Source organism: Lactuca serriola, chromosome 5, assembly GCF_051521515.1.
Source record: "Lactuca serriola cultivar US96UC23 chromosome 5, Lser_US96UC23_V15, whole genome shotgun sequence".
Classification (NCBI taxonomy): domain Eukaryota; kingdom Viridiplantae; phylum Streptophyta; class Magnoliopsida; order Asterales; family Asteraceae; genus Lactuca; species Lactuca serriola.
The window spans coordinates 251683456-251693463 of NC_136412.1; the positions used below are offsets into that span (position 1 = coordinate 251683456).

The 10008-nt window shown below is 33.9% G+C and overlaps 3 non-coding genes across 3 annotated transcripts; all 3 read left to right on the top strand.

Annotated features, from left to right (window-relative positions):
• Positions 1–1897: 1897 nt before the first annotated feature.
• TRNAP-CGG (transfer RNA proline (anticodon CGG)) lies at positions 1898–1969 on the top strand. The gene has a single exon. It is a non-coding gene; the product is annotated as a tRNA-Pro (tRNA).
• Positions 1970–2475: 506 nt separating this feature from the next.
• On the top strand, positions 2476–2547 carry TRNAP-UGG (transfer RNA proline (anticodon UGG)). The gene has a single exon. It is a non-coding gene; the product is annotated as a tRNA-Pro (tRNA).
• Positions 2548–3698: 1151 nt separating this feature from the next.
• Positions 3699–3770, top strand: TRNAP-UGG (transfer RNA proline (anticodon UGG)). The gene has a single exon. It is a non-coding gene; the product is annotated as a tRNA-Pro (tRNA).
• Positions 3771–10008: the final 6238 nt, after the last annotated feature.

The window sequence follows — 10008 nt, forward strand, 5'->3', positions numbered from 1 at the left end:
TTTTCTTATTTATTTATTTTAATAAAAAAAAGATGAAAAAAGAAGATACCACAGGCAAATCCGTCATTTTAGATATTTTCAAATTATTTAGACCAAACTCGCAACAAAATCAAAGTTTTGGACCGATGATGCTAGTTCAAACTTTTTGGACCAAAGTGGCAATTTTCGACAAACCATAGGGACTATTTTTGCAATAGTCAAAAAATGGGATTTTTTTTTCAAAATATAGACACAAAAATAGACATTTCCGGATATAGACATGCATTCCGTGGATGTAGCTCCGCGGAATCTACTGTAGCTCCGCGGAATGGATCTTGAGATTTTTTTTTTCACATCGATTCTTCAGGGTTTATATTAATTCCCCAACTAATTATTTTCAAGTAAAGATTATAATAGTATGATAATCTTTTCTTAAAAATAATTAGTTGGGGGAATGAATCTAAACCCCGAAGAACCGATGTGAAAAAAAACACACACACATTAAAGATCAATTCCTCGGAGCTACCTCCGCAGAATGAGTTCATTCCTCGGAGGTAACTCCACATAATGGATTTTTAGTGTTTTTTTAATACATTGATTTATTTACGATTTTGCCATTCCACGAAGCTACAGTAGATTCCGCGGAGCTACCTCCGCGGAATGTATGTCTATATCCGGAAAAGTCCATTTTTATGTCTATTTTTTGAAAATACCCCCCATTTTTTTACTATTGCCGGTATTTTCCCGAAAAAATGGCATTCTCCTCAATCATATCGTCGACAAGCTATTAATGGATCATGTTCTTTGTTTTCTTCGATGATTAGCAACTCCTACTTCCAGATGAGATCCAAACACTCTCAACCGTAATCACTCTTTGTATTCAAATTTTCATATTGAACGCAGATGAATTTCAAAAAATAAAGTTCATCGAAGACTGAAATCCTCGTCGGAATGTAAATTTCTATCAAATTGTGTAAACAACACCCAATTGTATTATTTTCTATCGTCCAATAAAAATCATACAAGGTATTGCAGTTGGAGGCTTTGAGGTGACATGAACAACCAAATCTAGAATCTAGATGCCAAATTGTGTAGTTTCTATGTTTTTGGAGAAAAAAATTGCCAACCACATTAATTTAGTTGTTTACATATATAATATATGTTCACTATGTAAAATATGCATATCATCAAAAGCTTCTCAAGCACCCCTTTTTTACCTATTTGTCTTCATTTTCAACCTATAACCAATCAAGTGAAAGCATAATAACTTTGTTACACTTATCTACAACTTGAAGCTTTTTACATGTCTAACTCTCTTCATCTTAACAAGTGCAAAGAATAAAAAACAAATTAAGTCAAGCCATAATATAATATCTGCAATAAAAGTCATGATGATGATAAAACCATCACCCATGGAAATCTTTAAGCCACATAAAAATCACAAATATAGAAGAATTTCTAACAGTTAATATCTCAGATACAAAGAAAAACAAATATCAAAGAAATGATATTAAAAGTCATTATTAAAAGACATTGTGCTTGTAATTATAATCTTTGTTTGACAGATCCAACAGCCTGGGCGTGAAACCACATTCAACCACCAAAACTTTTTGTCATTATTTCACAATCAACAAAATATACAAAATATTATAACACATCACATGCTCTTTAACAATCTTTTCTTTTTCATCAATGCCTTAAGCTTCTCAGATACAATCATCTCAACGCCTATTCATGATAGCATCATAAATAAGTAAAAAAAATTAAGAACAACATTGTTGTTTTGTTGGCTGCAACAATTATTCTCAACGTTATAAGCTAAAAAATCATGAATAATGATTATAGAAAAAAACAAAATGTTACATATATTCATTTATTACTTCCATAAAGTAGAAACTCTTACCATATGAAGCCGCATGGGCATTTGGTCTAGTGGTATGATTCTTGCTTCGGGTGCGAGAGGTCCCGAGTTCGATTCTCGGAATGCCCCAAGTTGGAAATAAATATTTATGCTTATTTTATTTTGTTCCTTTTTTAAACTTCAAATTAATGGTAGATTCACTTGAAATAATGTCAGATTTCTGTCCCTTAATCTATTACCATATTGCAAAATTTACTTGTAATCTGACAAGATTTTTGTTTTTTAATCTTAGAATATTTTGCAGCATAATCATCCAAATAAATGTATGCAAGCAAACCTAAAAAAATACCTGCATTAAAACAATAATCTTACAAAATAAAGAAAACATATGGACCACAATGAAGTTAGTTTATTTGGCAAAGTAAACATAATTTGATTTATAGTTCAACAACCGATTAGCAACACAATACTTGCATAAGATCATAGTCCATAGACCCTACACAACAATAATGTTACAAATTCAAACAATAAATAGCAAGGTGCAAAAAGTAAAGTGTGCATTCAAACTTACCCAAAGAAGAAACATTGCACTTTTGCAGCGACCAAAAATGGAAAGTTAAGGATTTGAAGGGAGTGGGCATTTGGTCTAGTGGTATGATTCTCGCTTTGGGTGCGAGAGGTCCCGAGTTCGATTCTCGGAATGCCCCAATCTTTTTCCTCAACAAAATCAATTCAATTTGTATATAGAAAATTAGGTGCATATATTTTGTTTAATTTGATATTCTACTAAAGTCAACTGAGGACTTCTGGAAACAAAACAGATCTACCTACTCAAAATGGACACATTATAATCTAATTTATATACCGTAAAACATGTGCTTTCATTTCTGAAGGTATGCTTTTAGGCACCAAACTTGGTGAAAATATGCAACCGCCTACCGGAATAAGATATCTTTCTGCTTCCACTTTTTTTTTTCTTTTTTTTCCGGTTATGTACTTACTGCATTTATATAAATAACTAACTGCATAAAGTAAATGGCTATAAATGCAATAGAATTAACAAAATTGACAATTGGTCTAGTGATATGATTTCAGAATGCCCCATACTCTACTCATTTTTCTGTTTTATGGTGTTATAATTTAAATGCAAGAAATGGCAACCAACTTTCATTTAGTTGTGTAGTATAGCATCCTACTTTTACATACTACTATATCACGCAACAACAAACCCCAAATACATATACAAAATGTGAGCCCACAATGGATTGGTGGTGAAAAAAGAACACTAGGGTAAATAAAGTAGAAAGCAGATACTAGCAGTAAAAGCTAAAAGCAGATACTATAGAGTGATTGAAGGAAACTAGACTAGACTGGTTTGAAGATTAGTATAATAAGTATCTGCCCAGAATTTGTAGTCTTTCACTATTAGAAGTTAGAAATAAATATGCTTCCATATGAGCTTTGCAAAGGCAACATACGCCAACTTAGGACTGCAAGTGAAAACCTTAATTCACACACTCACTCACTGTAGCCTCAAATCAAATTATGCTCACTCAGTTCCAGTAGTGAATTCTACATGAGAGTGGTGTAGAAAAAAATAAAAGTGGAAGCACCTCAAAGTTGAGCAGTGTCACGTATTTCAGACAATAAATGCCAACTCATGGGCAGATAGATACATTTGGTAATATGCAGAAATCTTGAAATGATACAGCTAGCATCATGAAAAGCATATGTAACTTCATTACCAGAGTAAGCAAACATGTAACTATACAATATTCTTTCTTTGTGAAAATGCTTTTAGGCACCAACATAAAGTATGAATGGGTATAAAAATGCAAAAGTAAGAACAACAGAATATGGGCATTTGGTCTAGTGGTATGATTCTCGCTTTGGGTGCGAGAGGTCCCGAGTTCGATTCTCGGAATGCCCCTTAAATTCCTTTTTCTTCAACATAATCAATTCATTTTTCATATATTTTTTAAGCTCCACTACTTTACTTAATCTGATACTCTAGTATTAATATGAACCAAAGTCAACTTTAATGCTTTTCAAATCAAAGTGGATAGTATACTATATCATGTGGTTGTAGATCTGACAAAATTCTCAATGAATTAACTCTCAACTCATGGGTAAGGCTGGGCAGTTTCTACTTTTTAATTGCATTCATAAAAAAACTTGTGTGTACTGCTTAATATATATAGTGAATCCTGTGTAGGGGTGGGTGTTGCCTCTTTTCAATCTTATGTTCAGTGTCTTGAGAAATTTGCTCAATGCAACCATAACAATGCAGTAAAAAAAAAGATTGATGTTTAATAAAAATTCAACTTATGAGTTCTTTTAATAGCAAATCAAAGCTGACTTAAAAATTCAACTTATGTGTTCTCTTAATAAAAATTCAACTTATGAGTTCTTGAATAGTTTTGGGTTTTGGAAGAGTTGATGTGCTGAGATTAGTTGAGAATTGAGATAAAATTTGCAGACCCACAAGGGGGAAACCACCACCAGAGGGTAAAGAGACTACATATACTCAGCCACAAGGGGGAGCATGGAAATAGTAAACTGATACTAGCAATAGAGCTGAAAATAAGTAGTTAAATATTGTATTAATTAAAGCACAAACAACATATCAAAAAAAAAAAAAAAGAAACTAAAGACCTATACTACTTACTCCGTTATCCTGATTTTATGCGTCCACACCCTCGTATGTGAAGTCAGAAAAGAGATCAAAGGTGGTTTTGGCATGATGGCTTACTTGAGACAATGCCATATCAGCAAACTTATATTTCAACCAAGCTGACAAGAAATAGCAATGTACTTTCATTTATATTAAGGCATTGTACTTTGAAAATCTATCGAATAGCATTTTTACTTTTAAGTTGTTCTCTTATCAAGACATTGTACTTAAAAGATCTACTCGATTGAAGCAATGAAAAGTGCTTTTTTTCGAATGACATTGCTATAGCCTATAATTGGGTATATTTTAGAAGTAAGATGCTCTAATACAAAGAAATGAAAGTAGAATGCTATAATAAACAAACATATAAAAGTACGTTGCTGACTTTCTGATTGACAGTTCCATATCTTACACTTTTAACACACTCAGACTAGCTATGACACCTCAAGTATAACTGCAAGTAAAGTGGCTTAAAACTATATATGTATTATATATGGGTTGTTTTATAAGTCAGTGAAAATTCAAAGTTGACTTTGACCTATACAGATAGATACGTATCAAGAAAATTTGCTGATCATAGCTGGTTTTCAAGTACAATACGCTAATAAGAAGTAATTTGGAAGTACAATGATGTTATGTAATGATAAAAAATGAAAGTAGAATCCTAGATATGAAAAAGAATTGGAAAGTACATACCTATTTCTTGCATTTAGCAATGTTAAACCGTCAAATACAATAACCGGCTTAGGCCCTGTTTGTTTACCTCTTAATTGTAAAATTAAGAGGCAATATCTGAAAATTTTAGATTCAGATCGTTTGTTTGCGTCTTACTTTTACCTCTTAAAATAAAAAACACCTCTTAGTTTATCAGATAGGAACAAAGTCTGAAAAAAAAAAGAACGCGTGTTTTGTTTTTCCCTAAACTACACGATCACACGTACCCACCTCCTCTTTTCCCGTCTTCTTCCCCTGTCGCGCCTGCTTCCCTTCGCCTTTAACCCTTCGCCGTCGCCGCCGCCTGAGACGATGCCGCCCACCCATCGTCGACGACGGCCGCCTGAAACTCCGCTTGCAGTACCCTAAACTCGAAAATCAAAAAATCCAAAACAGGTGCGTTTGCTTCTTCTGAAAATCGATTGATCTTCTTATGGTTCTTCCTTTTTTCCCCCCAAATGCGAAAATAAATAATGAAAATCAAGTTCTTATGTTATGGTAATCAGATTCTGATTTGTTCAATAGTAATCTATATTATTTTGATTTTATATGCTTGATTTTTGATATGTTCAATGGATAAGATAAAATGTTGATGTTGAATTTTTGATGTTATAGGATCGATTTTGATGTTATATGCTCGATTTTGATGATATACGATCGAATTTGAATGTGTTCAATGGATATGATAAAATGTTGATGTTGAATTTTTGATGGTATAGGCTCGATTTTGATGTTATATGCTCGATTTTGATGATATACGATTGAATTTGAATGTGTTCAATAGATATGATAAAATGTTGATTTTGAATTTTTGATGTTATGGTTGATTTTTTATACTCAGTTTTTTATGTTCAATCTTGCTGTTATTGAAAATGTGCATTTGTTTTGTTGAAGTAGTCGTTGAAAATGTGCCTTTGTTTGCGTAAATTGTTGTTGAAAATGTGTATTTGTAATGTTTAACTTGTTGCTAAAACATGCATTTTTTTGTTGAATTGATCAAAGAAATGGGAGAAAAGAAGGATAGGATCAGTTGGAAGGTTGAAGGTGTAGAGAAAACGTTTCTAGAAGCTGGTTTATGTGAAGTTACAGTCACTAGACGGGAAGAGAGTAGTTTGAAAGCACTATCTTGGAGGAATGCAGCTGAAACATTAAAAATTGAACATAATTTTATTGCTGACCAAAAACAAATGAAGAACCGCTATGGCTACCTAAAGTCAAAGTTTGGTGCTTTTTTGAAGTTAAAAAACAAAACCGGTAATATGTACAATCCAACAACCAACACCTTCAATCTTTCCAAAGAAGAATCGGAACTAGAATCGAAGGTAATTTGTTTAGTTATAAAAAATATATTGTAACGCCCGTGTTTCTGGGCTAAAGCATTAATAATGGTGTAATAGTCTAGGTCAATCTTTATAACTCATTTTGAAGTAATAAAGAGGAATTATGTGAATATTATATAAATTATGTGCTTATTTGCTTAATTATTATGATTTAATTAATTAATAATAAAAATAAGCGTTAAAAATAAATATTAAATAAAGCCGATATCTTTTAAGAAAGTTGTAGTGGCCGAAACAAGGATTCCGTAGATATAAAGAATACCGAAATTCGAATTATAACGAAGAAGTTATGACCTGTCGAAGTTTCGCGACCAAACCGGCACGACATCGGTAAACGTAAATGGTGAATTTACGATAGAGAGATATTTAGCCTTAGCGATCTAAACAAAAGTCGTAGTGTTCGTTAAACCGAGAGCGTGCATAAAAAGAACGCCCAAATCTGACTTCGTATGAGGAAGTTAGGATTTTTATAAGTTTCAGCTTAGTAGTAGATAGCTAAAAACTCGAATTTTAGATCGAGTGATTTTTAGCCGACACAACCTAAACGAGAATCGAAGGTCTCGTCAATAGTAGTACAACGGTAAAAAGACAGACGAAAACGGACGTCGGATGAAGAAGTTATGAATTTTTAACGAATTTTCCTGCCCCGGTCTGTTAAAAATAATAATATTAAAAATAAAGTCAAAATTAGCCGACGAAGTCTAAATGAAAGTTGTAGAGCATAATTTCACCTATGTGTGCTTATAATGAACATTAAAACGGAGCCCGTATGCGAAAGTTATGGATTTTAGAAGTTTAAGACACAAAATTCGAGAAAAAATGCTAAAACCAAGGAATTTCGCATGGCTGGGGTTCGGCCACGTCACCCTCACTTGCGAGCCTACGTGGTGCCCCTCTGCTGATGACGAGTCCGAAGCGTGGCCCAGTCCGAGACCGACGCGTGTCCGCCTCATGTCAGCTGATGATACGACCGAAGGGAGGTCCAACCGAAATCAGGCGCGTGTCGCATCCATGGAGGTGTCCGAAGCGAGCCACATCTCGCCTACAAGTTTCTGACGCGCCTTCGCATCTAAGCCACCTCCGAGCCTCGCAGCTGCCGCGTGGAGCCTTCCTAGCCACTAAACTTCGGTCTCGCACCTTATAAATTAGGGGGTTGCGAGATCTTCCGGCTAGAATTGGAAATTTGGCATTTTTCACCCGTAAATCAATATTTTAGCTATTTCTACTTCCCTCGAAGCCCCGAAATTAATTCCAACACCCGAAACACGTCCCGAAGTGCCCGAAGACCCGGAAAAATTTATCTTTTCGGTTTTGAAGCTCCACCCTCGCAGAGCCCGGTTTTCAATAAAATATCTCGGTTTTATCAGAAACGATTGTTTTAGGAAACAAAGTGTTGCCCGATTATCGTCTTATCAAGTGAGTGTATAGTCACTTTCATCTTACACATAGATATGAAGTATTTTATATAAAATACATGCTATGTGTATAGGTATTGTTTGTTTATTTGAAATGATTCTTGAATGAATGATTTATACAAGTTTTAAAATGATTTAAATTGTATATATATATATATATATATATATATATATATATATATATATTATCTACAAATATGTTAGGTATAACATGGGTAGATGGAATAGTTGGTGTGTGATAAAATGATGAGAGACCTATTGTATAAACCTTGACGACTATGAGACGTAGTGCTTATTGTATAAACCATGGCGACTATGAGACGTAGTGCATATTGTATAAACCCTGGCGACTATGAGACGTAGTGCATATTGTATAAACCCTAGTGACTATGAGACGTAGTGCCTATTGTATAAACCCTGACGACTATGAGACGTAGTGTCTATTGTATAAACCCTGGCGACTATGAGACGTAGTGCCTAGTGTATAAACTCTGGCGACTATGTGACATAGTGCATGTTGTATGAACCTTGGTAGCAATGGACTTTGGATAAATTCCTTAGGTCAATCCTGAGGAATGAATGGATGAAGGATAGTCGATTCTTAGGGTAAATCCTTAAGAAATAAAGGAGATATGAGGATGGGTAATTGGGTTGATTGTTTGATGATTGAATGTAATAATTGTATTATTGTGTGTTGAAAACCCTATATGCTCACCAAGCTCCCAAGCCTGACCCACTCAGCTTTCTGTTTTACAGGTAGTGGACCCATAGCATAATTTGGATGATGATGAGGAATTTTAGGATTATAGGCCAGTAGTTGTAAATAACTGTTGTAAGGCTTATAATGTACTATTTATGTTTTTGGTCTGTACCGGAACATGACACCCTAAGGTTTTGATATATAATAAAAATACATTTCTTTAAGAAATGTTTTGATAAACTTTTTATCATATTTTGTTTTGGGAACAAATTCCGCAACACTTTTAATCAAATGATTACTCTGATTTTATTATAAAAAGCATAAACTAAATCAGTCTTTTCGGGCCGTGAAATTGGGGATGTCACATATATTATCATGTTTAAATAATAAAATATTTTTTCCAAACAGTCAAACAAACATGTGGATTCTTTGAGATGCACGCCACTACCGTACCCCGACCTTTGCACACAGTTGTTTGAATGCGCGACTGCGACAGACATTCATAGTTGGGGGCCAACTTCTACCCTTCCCCGTACTACTCAAGATTCAATTCAGTATAGTTTGCATGACTTTGACGACATTTATTGCACTCAACAAGAAATTGTAGGTCTCAATGAAGAGTTATCCGCTCAATCAAAAAAACAAAAGACTACAGATTCGGCAAAGAATCAAAATAAAAAGTAAGATAAGGGTAGAGATAAGGGTAAAGATGCATTGAATTCAAGATTGCTTGAAATCGGGGAAGATATTGCAATAGTTGCTAAGATATTTGTGGAAAAACAAGCTTCTTCAAATTTGGGAGCGTGTATGGAAAAGTTGGAGAAGTTAGGATAGGGAATATTTGATCCAAGATACACTATTGTTGTTGCTCTTTTTGGTGAAGGTGCGGATAAGAGGCACGTGTGGTTAACCATTGATCCAACTATTTGTGAGAATTGGGTCAAGACTGTTGGAGCACATTATGGAATGTTTCGTTAAGTTTTGAATGAGTTGATGGTTTTTTGTTTTTTTTTATAACTAGATGTTTTGAATGGCTACATGTTTTGAATGATTTAATGGTTTTTTTTGGATAACTAGATGTTTTGACTTGATGTTTTGTATTACTTGATCTTTGGTTTAAACTAGATTTTTATATGACATGAATGACTTGATGTTTTGGATGAATTTTTATGTTATATGTTGTTAATATAATTGTTATGTATTTTCAAAATAACAGATTGCTTATGGATTCGGATGAAGAAATTGCATTTTTCATTTTATTATGTTGCTATTGGTTGAATCTAGCATCCAATAGAAGTGGAATGGCAATTGATAACGATTCGGAA